General features: G+C 36.0%; 1 protein-coding gene across 2 annotated transcripts in view; it reads left to right on the top strand.

Annotated features, from left to right (window-relative positions):
• The window catches only part of EPHA3 (EPH receptor A3), a 370,038-nt gene that overhangs the window by 78,821 nt on the left and 275,305 nt on the right, over window positions 1-15,912 (top strand). The gene's annotated exons all lie outside the window — the stretch shown is intronic.

Below are 15,912 nucleotides of genomic sequence, written 5' to 3'. Positions count from 1 at the left end.
AATCAGTGCATGATTATGTTGGGGACTAGGCAAGCCTGATGAAAGAACACCAAAATCCAAGAGGAGAATCCTAGGCATTTTATTCTAAGAATCACATTACACTATACAGTGTTCATTAACTTAGCTTCAACCATCGATAATACTATTGGATGATTGCTATCTTGAAAATGAGGTATTCTGGACCTTCTTGGGTCCGGATTTACAGGAATAAAGGGTTAATTGTCTTCAAAACAACAAGACTAAGATTTTAAAACAGTAAACCTATGATAATGAATACAAGCAAGGGTAAAATATACTATATATAAAATCACAACCATATATACACTTTATATATGTATATGCTATATATATCTTATATATTATAAAGTGGTATATATTATACATATTATATATGTATAATAAAGTAGAAATAAATGCTAAATTGTATTTATAACAACCTAAATGGTTGTGGGATTTAGGAATTACTTTTCCATTAACCAGAGTATAAAATTGACTAGGACATCCCACCAGAATATTTTCTTTCTAGTGTACTTATACAAATCTTTAGTTAATATTGGTTTTCTTCAATATAGTACTATAATCCTCCTTAATTCCCCAGAGTTGACTTGGGTTCCATATTTTGAAGAGGATCATAATATAGAAAACAAACTAGTACATGTTATCATTTGAGGTGCCATATAGCTCTAGATGATGAAGGATTCTGGAGTCATGTAATATTAGGAAAATAATACTAGGAGCCATCCTGCTGCTAACCCAGCACAAACAACTGCTTTGAAACATACCAGCATTAGCCACATTTGATCAGGAAAGCAGAAGCTGATCATTAGTTGTAAAATTAGAAGCAGAATTTAGAAAATTATTTTCTACTAAATGTATGTTGACACATCTGTTACTTATATCTAAACTTTGGATTTATCTTTGAATATTCTCTGAAATATTGTGTAGTTGAACTATTTTAGTTGAACTAAAATTTATTTGGATAGTAAATAGAGATATAATAACAAAGTTGTAGTTTATATTACTATAATATTTGAAATCACAAAATAAAATATTTTGTTGAGCACCTTCTCTTTATGTAGAACATTTATAAGATATGGGAATGTTTGAGATACCATAAATAAGTAAATGGTCAAACTGTGAACAAAGAAAACAAGAACTCCATAACTTACGTAGTTGGCTATTATTTTTGGATTCAAAATTTTTTTTAAGTTCAGAATGGCTCTCAAGATAATTAATAACTGTTTTCCCAGTTGATAGTGGCCTTGGTATTACTGTGGTAATAATTATTATAATTTCATAAATGTATTTTGCACAATTTAATTTGTCATTAGAAAAATTTCCTCGATCATTTTATATTGGATCAATTGCTTTGTAATATTTTGCTATACAAAATAATGTTCTGAATACACACCACTTAGCTTTATAAGTTTATTCCACTGTGTTTATTTGCTATCTAAATATTAGATAAATAATATTGAACCATTTTTCCATTCTCAAAATGTCTAAATTTTTATTCACCCCTAATATTTTATTAAATCCCGTGTGTTACACTTATTTCAAATCCTGGACATGTGATTATTTAAAATCCCAATTTATTTCATTGTTTTTGCTTCTAATCACATTCACCTTGGGCTATGAAACAGAATATACTATGTCGTAGAATATTTGTAATCATATGATAATTTTCACAGTGGAATGTTTATCACTTTTGATTTGTTTACAGTTGTCTTTAAGTCAGGATTGAAATAAGGTTAAGTCCATTCTCAAATATTCTCCCAGAAAGGTAGCTTTTCTTTAAAAAATACTAATATTTCAGAACATGTTAAAACATACTATAAAGGAGATAAATTAATGGGCTTATAAAATGAAGTTTTAATAAGGCGGTAAGTTTCATCTAAAAATATAGCAGTGCAAAATATAGCAATGCATGTCCTTGTGTTTGTTTCAAACCCATCACTCTTTGCCCATAACTGAGTGAAATTTTAGTTAAAATTTCCTATAGATAACTAGTGGGTCAGAACTCTACCAAAATTGACGTTAAAACTAGTCCTTTCTGTCTTGCAGAGATAGTATGGTATATTGGTACTAATGCAGGACTGAGAATAAGACCTGGATCTTGTTTGGTCTAAGTTGAACCCTTACTAGCATTGTGACATTGGACACTTTTACGTCTCTCCAGAGGTCAGTTTCTTCATCTGTGAAGAAAGTCTCTAGGTCCCTGTATGTGGTAAAATGCATTATGCAGGCTTTTTCTGTGGAGAATCACTGAGTCTTTTCTGTTCAATAATAAACTTTTTTTAAAAACTACAATTACTGCCTCAACCTATTCTCTGCCATACCCTCTTTAGTTCCAGAAAGTTTTAGACAAACCTCTGCTACCTTAAAAAAAATCTTTGTAAGTCACCTGTATCCTTCTGCTAACCAGTTCATTCTTTTCAGACCATATGCTGTTTACTCTATTCTTCGTATTAAATACAGCGTTCTTGAAATTCTCTCCCATCTTGTATCTTTGACTTTTTTTCTTCTTGTTCTACTCCTACCTCTGTAAATGCTCCTTTTCTAGCAGTAGTTACTATACTTAACTTGAAAAATATTTTTGATATGGGGAACATTTCAATATGAATGCTTTGAAAGAGCAATTTTTATATTTCCATTTCTTTCATCAGCTCATTTTTCTCTTCCTAGTCTCTAAACATAAGCATTTCAAAATTAAGTTTCTAAAATTCCTTTTGTCTTATGTATTTTAAAAATCATCTTAATCATTTCCAAAGCTTTAATTATGCAACTCCAAAATCTGAATTTCCACTCTTAGACCCTTTTTTTCTGCTGACTTCTGGGTGACCTTTCCAACTTTTAAAAACATCTTTGTCTGTGTTTCTCTTTGACACATCGGGCTCAGGTTATATTAAACAAAACTGTTGCTCTTCCTCACATAACTTCTTCCACCTATATTGCTGCCTCTCTCTGCTAATGACATTCATTTTCAAGTCACCAAGACAGATTAGCGGAAAATAGGAAAGGCTTTGTAATGGAAGAGCTTTGGGTTTGAAACCAAGCTTCACTTTTTACAGCTGTGTGATTTGAGGTGAGGGGTTGGGTCTCTTCCTAAGCTTCATTTGTCTCTTCTGTAGAATTAATTGATAATAGTACCTACCGCACAGGGGTTTTGCAAGGATAAAATGATGCATTGCTGGGAAAGCCCATTACTGTAATGGCCTCACAAAATGGTCAATATGATTATCAAATGTTAACTCAGAGTCATTATCACGTTTTCATTTTTTTCAAAGCAAATATCCATCAATTGCCAAGTCTGAGTTTTACCTCTGAACTACTATTTGCACTCAAAAATTAACCCATTCATTTACTCATTCAATAAATGGAATACGTGGAACCGTGTTGGGTGCTGGGAGTCAATAATGAACAAAATGGACAAGCTCCCATCACCCCTCCCTTGGTTAACTACAATATCTCTAATTCATCTCCTTCCATTCCTCCTCCAACCCATCCTTAATACTCTTGTCAAAGTAATGTCCTAGGGCTTCCCTGGTGGTGCAGTGGTTGAGAATCCGCCTGCCGTTGCTGGGTTCGTGCCCCAGTCCGGGAAGATCCCACATGCCGCGGAATGGCTGGGCCCGTGAGCCATGGCCACTGGGCCTGCGCGTCCGGAGCCCATGCTCCGCAATGGGAGAGGCCACAACAGTGACAGGCCTGCGTACCACACACACACACACACACACACAAAGTAATGTCCTAAATCTGATCTTTGAATCTCTTGAGTGATGAGGAAAACCTCAATTACACTGCAAACTATCCACGTGATCATCGTCCACTCCTCTAATTTTCTGCTGTTCTCTTCATAGCAACCAGAGTGATCCCGTGAAAAGGCGGGTCTTCTCAGTTCTCTGCTCAGATCCTAGGACTGGACCTAAACTCCTCCAACTCTTCTCCTCCCTCCCTCTGTCCTGACCATACTCTTTTTCTTCTTTCTTCCTAGGACATTCCAGATACACTCCACTCCTTATGGCTTTTTATGCCAGACACACTCCTCAGGGCTTTTTACTTCTATTTCCTTTGCCTTGAATGCTCTTTCCTGATGTACCCATTCTCCTTTAGTCAAATATCACCTGCCCAGTGAAGTCTTTCTGTGTCATGAACCATCCTTTCAGGCCTTTAATTAAACCACACCTCTGGTGAGGTCTTTGTGGGCCATTCTTTTAAAATACCACTATATAAGAAGACATAAGTTTTATATCTTCACATGTTTTTAGTCTGTCTGTCCCACTAGAATGTAAGCTCCCTGAAGAGAGAGATTTCCGACCATTTGTTCACTGCTGTAATTCCAGCACCTAATAGAATCTCTAGCACATAACAAGTTCTGATAAACACGTGTCAAATTAATCAAGGAAAGACTAGCTTCATCTTTCACTTTAGCAGCTTCATAATCCCCAAACTCAGTTGGTATTTTTGTGTTTTTATGCCTTTACGTATTGCTTCCTCTGCCTGGAATGTGTTATTTTTCCTCTTTCTCCATCATCACCCAATCTCACTAGTCAAAATTCCACTTATGTTTAAGTTTCTTGCCTATATGCCACCTCCTGGCTGCTGTTCTTTCTCTGGTCTCACATTGGCTGTTGCCACTCTTTGATGGTGTATGTCGCAGTCTCCACCCTTCTCTGGTATCCTGCACCCAATCTATCAGATCAAGTCCTTCGGATCTACTACCAAAAGAGTTTCAGAATCTGTTCTCCCCACCTTTACCAATAATATCCTATCCTCTGTCATTTGAACTATTATAATAACCTCCTAATGATCTCACATCATAGGTCTTTGTTCTTTACAGTTTGTTTTTCACACATCAGCCCTTGACCATTTAAATACATGAATCAGATCATGTCACCCCTCTAGCCAAACCCTTTACTGAATACCCCTTTGCCTGAAAATAAAATCCAAAGTCCCTCACATGGCCAACAAGGACCTAAATGCTCTTATACTCAACTTCCTTTCTGACCTAATGTTTCATCACTTCACTACTGGATCACTCTGTTTCAGCCACAGTGGCCTTCTTGCTATGCCTTGATTACAATACCACCCTCAATCTCACAGCCAATGGGCTTTCTGTTCTCTCAGTCTGGGATGCTATAGCCACAGATATTCTCTAGGCCTGGTTACTCACTTCATTCAAGTGGCTGCAAAAATGAGAACTTAGCCCTGGCTACCCTATTTGAAATGTCATTTCATCAACCCACCTATGGTCTTCTATCCCCTTAGCCTGTTTTCACATTTGTTTTTCTTTATAATGATTATCATCACCTCACCTTTCATGTGTGTGTGTGTGTGTGTGCGTGTGCGTGTGTGTGTGTGTGTGTGTGTGTGTTTACTCTTTGTTTTCTTTTAAGAAGAACATAAGCTCAATGAAAACACTAGTGGTTTGTTGTTTTTTTTTTTTTTGCGGTAAGCAGGCCTCTCACTGTTGTGGCCTCTCTCCCGCTGCGGAGCACAGGCTCCGGACGCGCAGGCTCAGTGGCCATGGCTCACGGGCCTAGCTGCTCCGCAGCATGTGGGATCTTCCCGGACCGGGGCACGAACCCGTGTCCCCTGCATCGGTAGGCGGACTCTCAACCACTACGCCACCAGGGAAGCCCAACACTAGTGGTTTTATTGTTATTTTTTCCATGGAGAAGGAGGTACCCAGGGCATAGAAGGGTGCCAGGCTCACAGTGGATTTCTGTTAATGAACGAATGACAGTCTAACATTAGGCTTACACTAACATATTTCCATTCTTATAATTAAGATTTTTCAAGGTCAGGAAACCATGACTTCTGCACCTTTATCATAATGGTAGCACCAGAAAACAATTTTGTAACATGTAAGTGCTTAATAAATATTTGTTTTACTTAGGAGGTAACAATTATGTAAGCACTTATTAACTACCAATATAATCCACTAAGCAACTGAGCAATACTCTAAGGAAGGTACTATTATCATCGCCATTTAGACATGACATAACTGAAACTTAACACAGTGACCAGTATGAAGTAAAAACGTAATAATAAATATTTTTATTTTATTAAAACATATGTCCATTAATATGTTATACAGATAGATCATATACTTTTTATTTTAAAAAGAATAGTGAAAGGAATTGAAGTCAAATGTCTAATAAAGTCATAGAACTATAGTACCTAGTAAAGTGCGGAATAACATTGGCAAAACTTTACTCCACATAGAATAGCAAATTTATCATAGATAAAAGACAGAAGCCTCATTTATAATATAAATATGAGGCAGTCTAATAGTCAACTTTTGTCATTAATTATATTTATTGAATTTCAAAACAGTAAAATAAATTGCATTTGTCAGAAACTGTGGTGACCTTAAATAAATTTGAAGAATCTCTAGACTAGTGAAGTAAGAATAGGAAATCGAAATATCTTGAATTTAAAATACATTCCTATTACTTTATAAGGAAAAAAATCCATATATTCCAATGACATTTTTTGTTATCTTTAGCAGAATAATAACATTTGTGTACTGCTTCCCAGGTGCTGCACACTGTTACAGATGTTTAAAATGCATGATCTACTTTTGTTAACAACATCTCTAAAAAGAGTTTACTATGATGTTTCCCATTTTACAGTTGTGTAAATTAAATCATAGTCTATTATTAAACCTCCTATTAAGGAGCAGAGCTAGGCTTCAAACCTAGTGTCTGTTTGTCTCTAGAGCTTAGACCCTTATCTGGGCTCCCTAAGATACTCAATGGATAAATGATTAAAAATGTTCCAATGAAACAGGGTTGCCACACTTCTGGGAAGAACAGCCAAAGATGTCGCTGCAGCTTTAAAATTGTTGCTGTAAAGCAGCTTACACCTCAGAAAAATGCTTTCAGGAATTACACTTATCGTGTTAAAAAATAAACTGAGTTATCTGAAGATCTGTAAAACTTAGCATATGTTCCACAGTGACATGAGTTAATTTCATTTCCATCACTGTGAGTGCTCCACAGGTATATAATAAATTGCTATGAATTACTGTGTCTGTGACCCATTATCATAGCAGGAAATTACATGAATCTCACAACTGGTATGAAATGTACTGCTGTCACTGCTATGCATTAATTTCTAAGTAGTTGGCCATTTGTAATAATTCTGTAAATGTCCATTTTAGCACAGTTTTCAGTCTAGACAAGTTAAGCCAATGTGCATGGAATTTTCCCCCATATTTTCAAGCAGTTATACTGAATTCTAAAATTACCTTTTTATTGGGCAATTTCATATTAAATATTTTTCCAAGAATTGGAAACATGATAGTCTCATTGTTTTACTCCCTAATATTTAAGGGAAATTTATTCTCTGAAAAGTGAAGTTATTTGGCTGTATATGAACAGAAAGAGTGAAAAACATTCCGATAAATTATAAATGATTTTCCCCAACTTTTATAGAATAGATAAATGGTTTACTAATGATTTTTAAACTATTTTAGCCTGCTCTTTATAGAGGTAATTTTCAGATAATGGTATATGTACTTCATGGTTATAGTTCTAAACATAACATTTTTGCAATTATGTTTCTTTTACATTATAAATAGAAATATTTCACCATTAAAATCAAACCTCTATAGTGCAAAGTATACTTTTCCTATCTTTCCTTTACACTGGCATTTTTCCCTTCAGGAAAGGTAAATTTAAATAGCAGGTTTAATCGAAAACTTTCGACAACAGTGAATTTAGATATGGTCTCCCCATGGTATGTTTTATATTTTAGTGTATCTTTTGCAAGTTAATTCCTCTGGCTAGAAATTCACTTTTTGGTAGATCTTTAAGCATTTCGCATAATTTTGGAAAGTTTTTCATTGCCACCCACCATCTATCAAACTTTAAGGTCCTTTTTCTTCATCTTTCAAGAAATTTTCACCATATATTCCAAAAATCTTTATCATAAATTTGTTAACACATAGTTTGTAGAAATTCATTTCCTTCTTCTTTTTTTAATTATTACAAAATACTTATAAACATGATATGTGTCTTTTATTTACTTGGTTAAGGCCACTCTGTGACACATAACTATCCAGAGTATTGATTTTTAAAACTCAATGCCTTCTGTACCCCAAAGCATACTTCTGTGCTTTGTTAGTTATATAAGTTTAATATTTGGCACATCACATGATATTTAATTTTAGTAAGTCTCTATAAGTTATTCGGGTTTAAGCACAGGGCTAAATGTTTGGGAGGGAAAGATAAGCCAAACCAGAGACCATACAGGGGAGAAAGGATAATGAACAAAGAAATAAATGAAAATGTCTTCATAAAATAAAAATGGATATAATAATGATTATAACATAAAAACAGTATGTTCCTTAAGGACAGGTACCATTCCTATCTCCTTCATTACTACATTATCAATATCGAGCTTGGCACATAGTAGTTACTCAATAAATATTAATTAAATATTCTTCAAATCATATATATAGGATCTAATGAGAACACTATTTCATAAAAGAAAAATTAAAGAAACATTTATTTACATACATGTACCCTTGAATTTTTTTTTCTGTTGCTGCCTGCAATCTTTCAGTACAAACAGGAATCTTTCTGAAATATGTTTTAGTAGTCAAAAACTTATAATATAATGAGCTGTGTTACTCTCTGCACATGTAGCCATATCCTATATAAATTCATAAGAAAAAATATATCCCTTTATAATCTTTTGGGAAATATTCACTGTTCATTCACTCAACAGAGGTCATCTTCTTCAGGCTTCTCTTCTGGATCTCTGCAGTGGTCTTTCTAAAGCCCCTCCTTTGCCTTCTCTTTGGAGAACCAACTCCCAGTCCGGAGTAAACCATGTGCCTATTTTCAGTAGTTTCTCACGGTAGCAAATGAAATAAACACATATCAGCTGATATTCCCAAATTGGCCCAGGCCTTTCTTTTCTAAGTAACTGCTCACATCCCTGCTGCTCAATGCCCTACCTTCCAGCCTAAGTAGAACCCAGTTCCTTAAACAGGTTCTGTCCTCACATGTCTTCCTGTTGGCTCACACTATCTCTTTCAGTGTGTCCCCATATTTCTACCTGTAGAAGTTCTAGTCATCCTACCTTTCCATTTCTTCTTTAATGCTTTCCTGGAACCTCCTTCCAGCAGTACTCCTTCCTTTCCCCACAGCTCCTTGCAACACCTCAAGTAGACAGCATATCATCATCTGCCTTCAGTGATACTTATACCTCTCCCTCCAGCATCAACTCCTGAATAGCAAAAGTCACATTTTACTTATCTTTACTATCCACAGTTTTTAACTTGGGCTTTGCATATAGAAATATTTAATAAATGCATGTGGAATCAAATAACACTGCTATTATAGAGGCATCTTAAAAATCACAGATCATTACAGAAATCACAGTAGGAGACTACCAAATTACAGCAAACTCTAAAAATTGTAGCATGTCTAAAACCAGTTGTCTTATATTTATACCAGGAGAAATATGTGATTGGAGGTAACCCTCCCACACACACTGTTTACATATTTCTGTAATGCACACGTTTTGCATTTACCACCAGATGCAAAATAGAAGACCACTATGATTAGATTTATGTTGTTTATTATAATAATATCTTACAAATCTTTGTGGGAGGTGGAGGATGAGGTTATTCAGGTGAGCTTCCACATAAGGCACATCTGGGCCTTGGCAAATCTGGAATCAAAAAACAGATGGGATGAGGGCTGAGCAAAAGGTCCTTCTACAGAGACAGAGGCAGGGCTATCTGTAAACTTTAGACATAGTTTCTGGGGAAATTCAGAAGTCTTGCAAGCTGATAGTGCAGTATGCTCTCAGGTCAAGTTGAGGTCAAAAGTTGGCCAAGGGACATAGAACATTGGTTCCCAAGCTTAGGGAATCACCTAGGCACATTCTAATCACCTAGGCAGTGTAAAAATAGCTTGAATAGGCACCTATGAAGCAGTATTTTAAAAAAGCTCTCTGGCTAATGCTTAGCCAAAAATAAGAACCTTTGAGGTAAGGAAATTAGACAGACTGTACTCAGAAATATGGGATATTTGTCCACAGGAGCAAAGATGTGGCAACAGCCCTGAGATCTCAATACAGTACCACTAAATCAATCCCAGCTGGCAGGAGCATAACTAAAATTAAAGCCCTAGAAATGGTGAAGCTGAGGATGCCCTAGTTCTTGTCTCCGTCTAGGGGTTTTAGGAACTGAGAAGTACTAAGACTGAACATGGAAGCTTTGTGAGTATGAGGTGCTGGGTAAAGACAGAGAATCCAAGGTAGGGGCTGATGGGGTCCCAAGGACCCCCACATGCTCAAGCTTTCAGAAGACACTTCCTTGAATAGCCTGTGTCTTGTTCTAACTACAGAATGTACTAGAATGTACCTAATATCTGAACAGAGATCATACATTTTCCTGGTCCTAACTCTTTCTCTCCCTCTCCGAAACCCTGTGTTGGCTTTCCTCAATAATAAGCTCTGGTCCTTTCACTAGTTTCCTAGTTTTCCAGCTCTTTTCAGTATACTTTACCCAAACTAGAACATTGTCCTCTCTATTTTCCACTAGACACTTCTAATACCATTATCACATTTATGCTAAATACTTATGAGTTAAAGATGGGTGGGAGAATGGATAGTAGTCATTATTATTAAGATTACTGGACATACCATCTGAGGCATGTACCTTCTACGCCTTTTTGTCTTTAGACTCTGGCCTGCCTCTTGTTACTGATGCTAGATTTTCAATATCAAATTCCCATCTTCTCTCTCCTCAATCCTCTGGTTACAAATGTATTCCTCTGATTTGACCCCAAATCATCATCAACTGCAACAAAACTCCCCAAACCCCAAAATTCTATTTTTCATTTGTCTCGACAGTTTTATTTTACTCTACCTTTTAACGTGATACTATTACAAATGTGTGTGTGTGTGTGTGTGTGTGTGTGTGTGTGTGTGTGTGTGTACTTTTGAGACTTATGGGCTAAGAAAAACTATTTATGAATAAATGGAAATATAATGATTTTTGTAGATATATCTGTGCCTGACACTTGACAGTAACATCCTTCCTGTAAGTGATTATGCATTGCCATGCTTAAAATTCTGATGCATGGTAAATGTCCAAATATTTCTAAGATGAACACTGCATTTCGAAATAGCTATGATGTGTACAAAGAGAAAGAAACATAGGAGTAAAAACACGAGTGGAGAAGGAATAACATGAACCAATTTAATATCACTTATAATTACTGAGCACAAGATTAGTCATCATTAGCACTTTGTAAAGTGCAGAACTATGTGCTTCTTATTAACCACTGAATTACAAATGTAATATTGCAAACATAAGAATATTGGTTATCATTTTTTTTAGTATCATCTGAAAATTTCTAAGAAACTGGTTTAGACCTTATAAGGTAAATCATGAAGTTATTTTTCTCACTTCCTTAGTATTTTTTTATGTTAGCCAATGCACTAAATGTAATGCAGGTTCTCCCTCTCTTAAAGAAAATGTACACATTTTCCTCCTTAATCCCTATTGGCAAGTAGCTAAAAATGTATCTAAGAGTAATTAATATCAACAATGAGTATAAATCTTTAATTACTATAATTGAGGTTTATCAAAATGAGAGTTTTTAGGTTAAATGCCAGTTAATTGTTAAAAATATGTTTTCCCTCAAAATACATGTTTGACTCAGTGACGAGGAACTGTTCTATCTAGTAAATATAAATTGATTCTCCTTTACACCTTACACTGTATTTTGATGATAAGGAGGCTCACTGTGCTTATGCTACAGGGAATAGATTTCAGAATGACCCTTCTAGGGAAAAGAGAACTGGACATGTGGTTTTCTTAGTGTTGTATGATCTGGAAAAAGAAAAAAAAAACCAACAAAGCAAGAAATTCAGCTCTGGTCTCTGTGGTCTAATGATAAAAGCTTATAGTAAGAATCTGGGAACCACGCTAAATACCAGAATTATTGATTTTGGGGAATTTGAGCTTTAGAATTTGAGTTCTTACTAGTTCTGTGTCCCCTTCTGCTGAAGACAATGTTACTGCTGCACACCCCTTGAACAGATTTTTTTTTTAACATCTTTATTGGGGTATAATTGCTTTACAATGGTGTGTTAGTTTCTTCTTTATAACAAAGTGAATCAGTCATACATAAACATATGTTCCCATATGTCTTCCCTGTTGCGTCTCCCTCCCTCCCACCCTCCCCATCCCACCCCTCCAGGCTGTCACAAAGCACCGAGCCAATATCCCTGTGCCATGCGGCTGCTTCCCACTAGCTATCTACCTTACTGCGTTTGTTAGTGTGTATATGCCCATGACTCTCTCTCGCCCTGTCACAGCTCACCCTTCCCCCTCCCCATAACCTCAAGTCCGTTCTCTAAGAGGTCTGCGTCTTTATTCCTGCTTTACCCCTAGGTTCTTCATGACATTTTTTTCTTAAATTCCATATATATGTGTTAGCATACGGTATTTGTCTTTTTCTTTCTGACTTACTTCACTCTGTATGACAGACTCTAGGTCTATCCACCTCATTACAAATAGCTCAATTTCGTTTCTTTTTATGGCTGAGTAATATTCCATTGTATATATGTGCCACATCTTCTTTATCCATTCATCCGATGACGGGCACTTAGGTTGTTTCCATCTCCGGGCTATTGTAAATAGAGCTGCAATGAACATTTTGGTACATGACTCTTTTTGAATTATGGTTTTCTCAGGGTATATGCCCAGTAGTGGGATTGCTGGGTCATATGGTAGTTCTATTTGTAGTTTTTTAAGGAACCTCCATACTGTTCTCCATAGTGGCTGAACCAATTCACATTCCCACCAGCAGTGCAAGAGTGTTCCCTTTTCTCCACACCCTCTCCAGCATTTATTGTTTCTAGATTTTTTGATGATGGCCATTCTGACTGGTGTGAGATGATATCTCATTGTAGTTTTGATTTGCATTTCTCTAATGATTAATGATGTTGAGCATTCTTTCATGTGTTTGTTGGCAGTCTGTATATCTTCTTTGGAGAAATGTCTATTTAGGTCTTCTGCCCATTTTTGGATTGGGTTGTTTGTTTTCTTGTTATTGAGCTGCATGAGCTGCTTGTAAATTTTGGAGATTAATCCTTTGTCAGTTGCTTCATTTGCAAATATTTTCTCCCATTCTGAGGGTTGTCTTTTGGTCTTGTTTATGGTTTCCTTTGCTGTGCAAAAGCTTTGAAGTTTCATTAGGTCCCATTTGTTTATTTTTGTTTTTATTTCCATTACTCTAGGAGGTGGGTCAGAAAGGATCTTGCTTTGATTTATGTCATAGAGTGTTCTGCCTATGTTTTCCTCTAAGAGTTTGATAGTTTCTGGCCTTACATTTAGGTCTTTAATCCATTTTGAGCTTATTTTTGTGTATGGTGTTAGGGAGTGATCTAATCTCATACTTTTACATGTACCTGTCCAGTTTTCCCAGCACCACTTATTGAAGAGGCTGTCCTTTCTCCATTGTACATTACTGCCACCTTTATCAAAGATAAGGTGTCCATATGTGCATGGGTTTATCTCTGGGCTTTCTATCCTGTTCCATTGATCTATCTTTCTGTTTTTGTGCCAGTACCATACCGCCTTGATGACTGTAGCTTTGTAGTATAGTCTGAAGTCAGGGAGCCTGATTCCTCCAGTTCCTTCTTTCGTTCTCAAGATTGCTTTGGCTATTCGGGGTCTTTTGTGTTTCCATACAAATTGTGAAATTTTTTGTTCTAGTTCTGTGAAAAATGCCAGTGGTAGTTTGATAGGGATTGCATTGAATCTATAGATTGCTTTGGGTAGTAGAGTCATTTTCACAATGTTGATTCTTCCAATCCAAGAACATGGTATATCTCTCCATCTATTTATATCATCTTTAATTTCTTTCATCAGTGTCTTATGATTTTCTGCATACAGGTCTTTTGTCTCCTTAGGTAGGTTTATTCCTAGATATTTTATTCTTTTTGTTGCAATGGTAAATGGGAGTGTTTTCTTGATTTCACTTTCAGATTTTTCATCATTAGTATATAGGAATGCCAGAGATTTCTGTGCATTAATTTTGTATCCTGCCACTTTACCAAATTCATTGATTAGCTCTAGTAGTTTTCTGGTAGCATCTTTAGGGTTCTCTATGTATAGGATCATGTCATCTGCAAACAGTGACAGCTTTACTTCTTCTTTTCCGATTTGGATTCCTTTTATTTCCTTTTCTTCTCTGATTGCTGTGGCTAAAACTTCCAAAACTATGTTGAATAAGAGTGGTGAGAGTGGGCAACCTTGTCTTGTTCCTGATCTTAGTGGAAATGCTTTCAGTTTTTCACCATTGAGGATGATGTTTGCTGTGGGCTTGTCATATATGGCCTTTATTATGTTGAGGAAAGTTCCCTCTATGCCTACTTTCTGCAGGGTTTTTATCATAAATGGGTGTTGAATTTTGTCAAAAGCTTTCTCTGCATCTATTGAGATGATCGTATGGTTTTTCTCCTTCAATTTGTTAATATGGTTTATCACATTGATAGATTTGCGTATATTGAAGAATCCTTGCATTCCTGGAATAAACCCCACTTGATCATGGTGTATGATCCTTTTAATGTGCTGTTGGATTCTGTTTGCTAGTATTTTGTTGAGGATATTTGCATCTATGTTCATCAGTGATATTGGCCTGTAGTTTTCTTTCTTTGTGACATCCTTGTCTGGTTTTGGTATCAAGGTGATGGTGGCCTCATAGAAGGAGTTAGGGAGTGGTCCTCCCTCTGCTATATTTTGGAAGAGTTTGAGAAGGATAGGTGTTAGCTCTTCTCTAAATGTTTGATAGAATTCGCCTGTGAAGCCATCTGGTCCTGGGCTTTTCTTTGTTGGAAGATTTTTGATCACAGTTTCAATTTCAGTGCTTGTGATTGGTCTGTTCATATTTTCTATTTCTTCCTGATTCAGTCTTGGCAGGTTGTGCATTTCTAAGAATTTGTCCATTTCTTCCAGATTGTCCATTTTATTGGCATAGAGTTGCTTGTAGTAATCTCTCATGATCTCTTTTATCTCTGCAGTGTCAGTTGTTATCTCTCCTTTTTCATTTCTAATTCTATTGATTTGAGTCTTCTCCCTTTTTTTCTTGATGAGTCTGGCTAGTGGTTTATCTATTTTGTTTATCTTCTCAAAGAACCAGCTTTTAGTTTTATTGATCTTTGCTATTGTTTCCTTCATTTCTTTTTCATTTATTTCTGATCTGATTTTTAAGATTTCTTTCCTTCTGCTAGCTTTGGGGTTTTTTTGTTCTTCTTTCTCTAATTGCTTGAGGTGCAAGGTTAGGTTGTTTATTCGAGATGTTTCCTGCTTCTTAAGGTGGGCTTGTATTGCTATAAACTTCCCCCTTAGAACTGCTTTTGCTGCATCCCACAGGTTTTGGGTCGTTGTGTCTCCATTGTCATTTGTTTCTAGGTATTTTTTGATTTCCTCTTTGATTTCTTCAGTGATCTCTTCATTATTAAGTAGTGTATTGTTTAGCCTCCATGTGTTTGTATTTTTTACAGATCTTTTCCTGTAATTGATATCTAGTCTCATGGCGTTGTGGTCAGAAAAGATACTTGATACAATTTCAATTTTCTTAAATTTACCAAGGCTTGATTTGTGACCTAAGATATGATCTATCCTGGAGAATGTTCCATGAGCACTGGAGAAAAATGTGTATTCTGTTGTTTTTGGATGGAGTGTCCTATAAATATCAATTAAGTCCATCTTGTTTAATGTATCATTTAAAGCTTGTGTTTCCTTATTTATTTTCATTTTGGATGATCTGTCCATGGGTGAAAGTGGGGTGTTTAAGTCCCCTACTATGAATGTGTTACTGTCGATTTCCCCTTTTATGGCTGTTAGTATTTGCCTTATGTATTGAGGTGCTC

This window comes from Lagenorhynchus albirostris, chromosome 5 (assembly GCF_949774975.1).
Source record: "Lagenorhynchus albirostris chromosome 5, mLagAlb1.1, whole genome shotgun sequence".
Taxonomy (NCBI): Eukaryota; Metazoa; Chordata; class Mammalia; order Artiodactyla; family Delphinidae; genus Lagenorhynchus; species Lagenorhynchus albirostris.
This window is presented reverse-complemented; position numbering and strand designations above follow the sequence as displayed.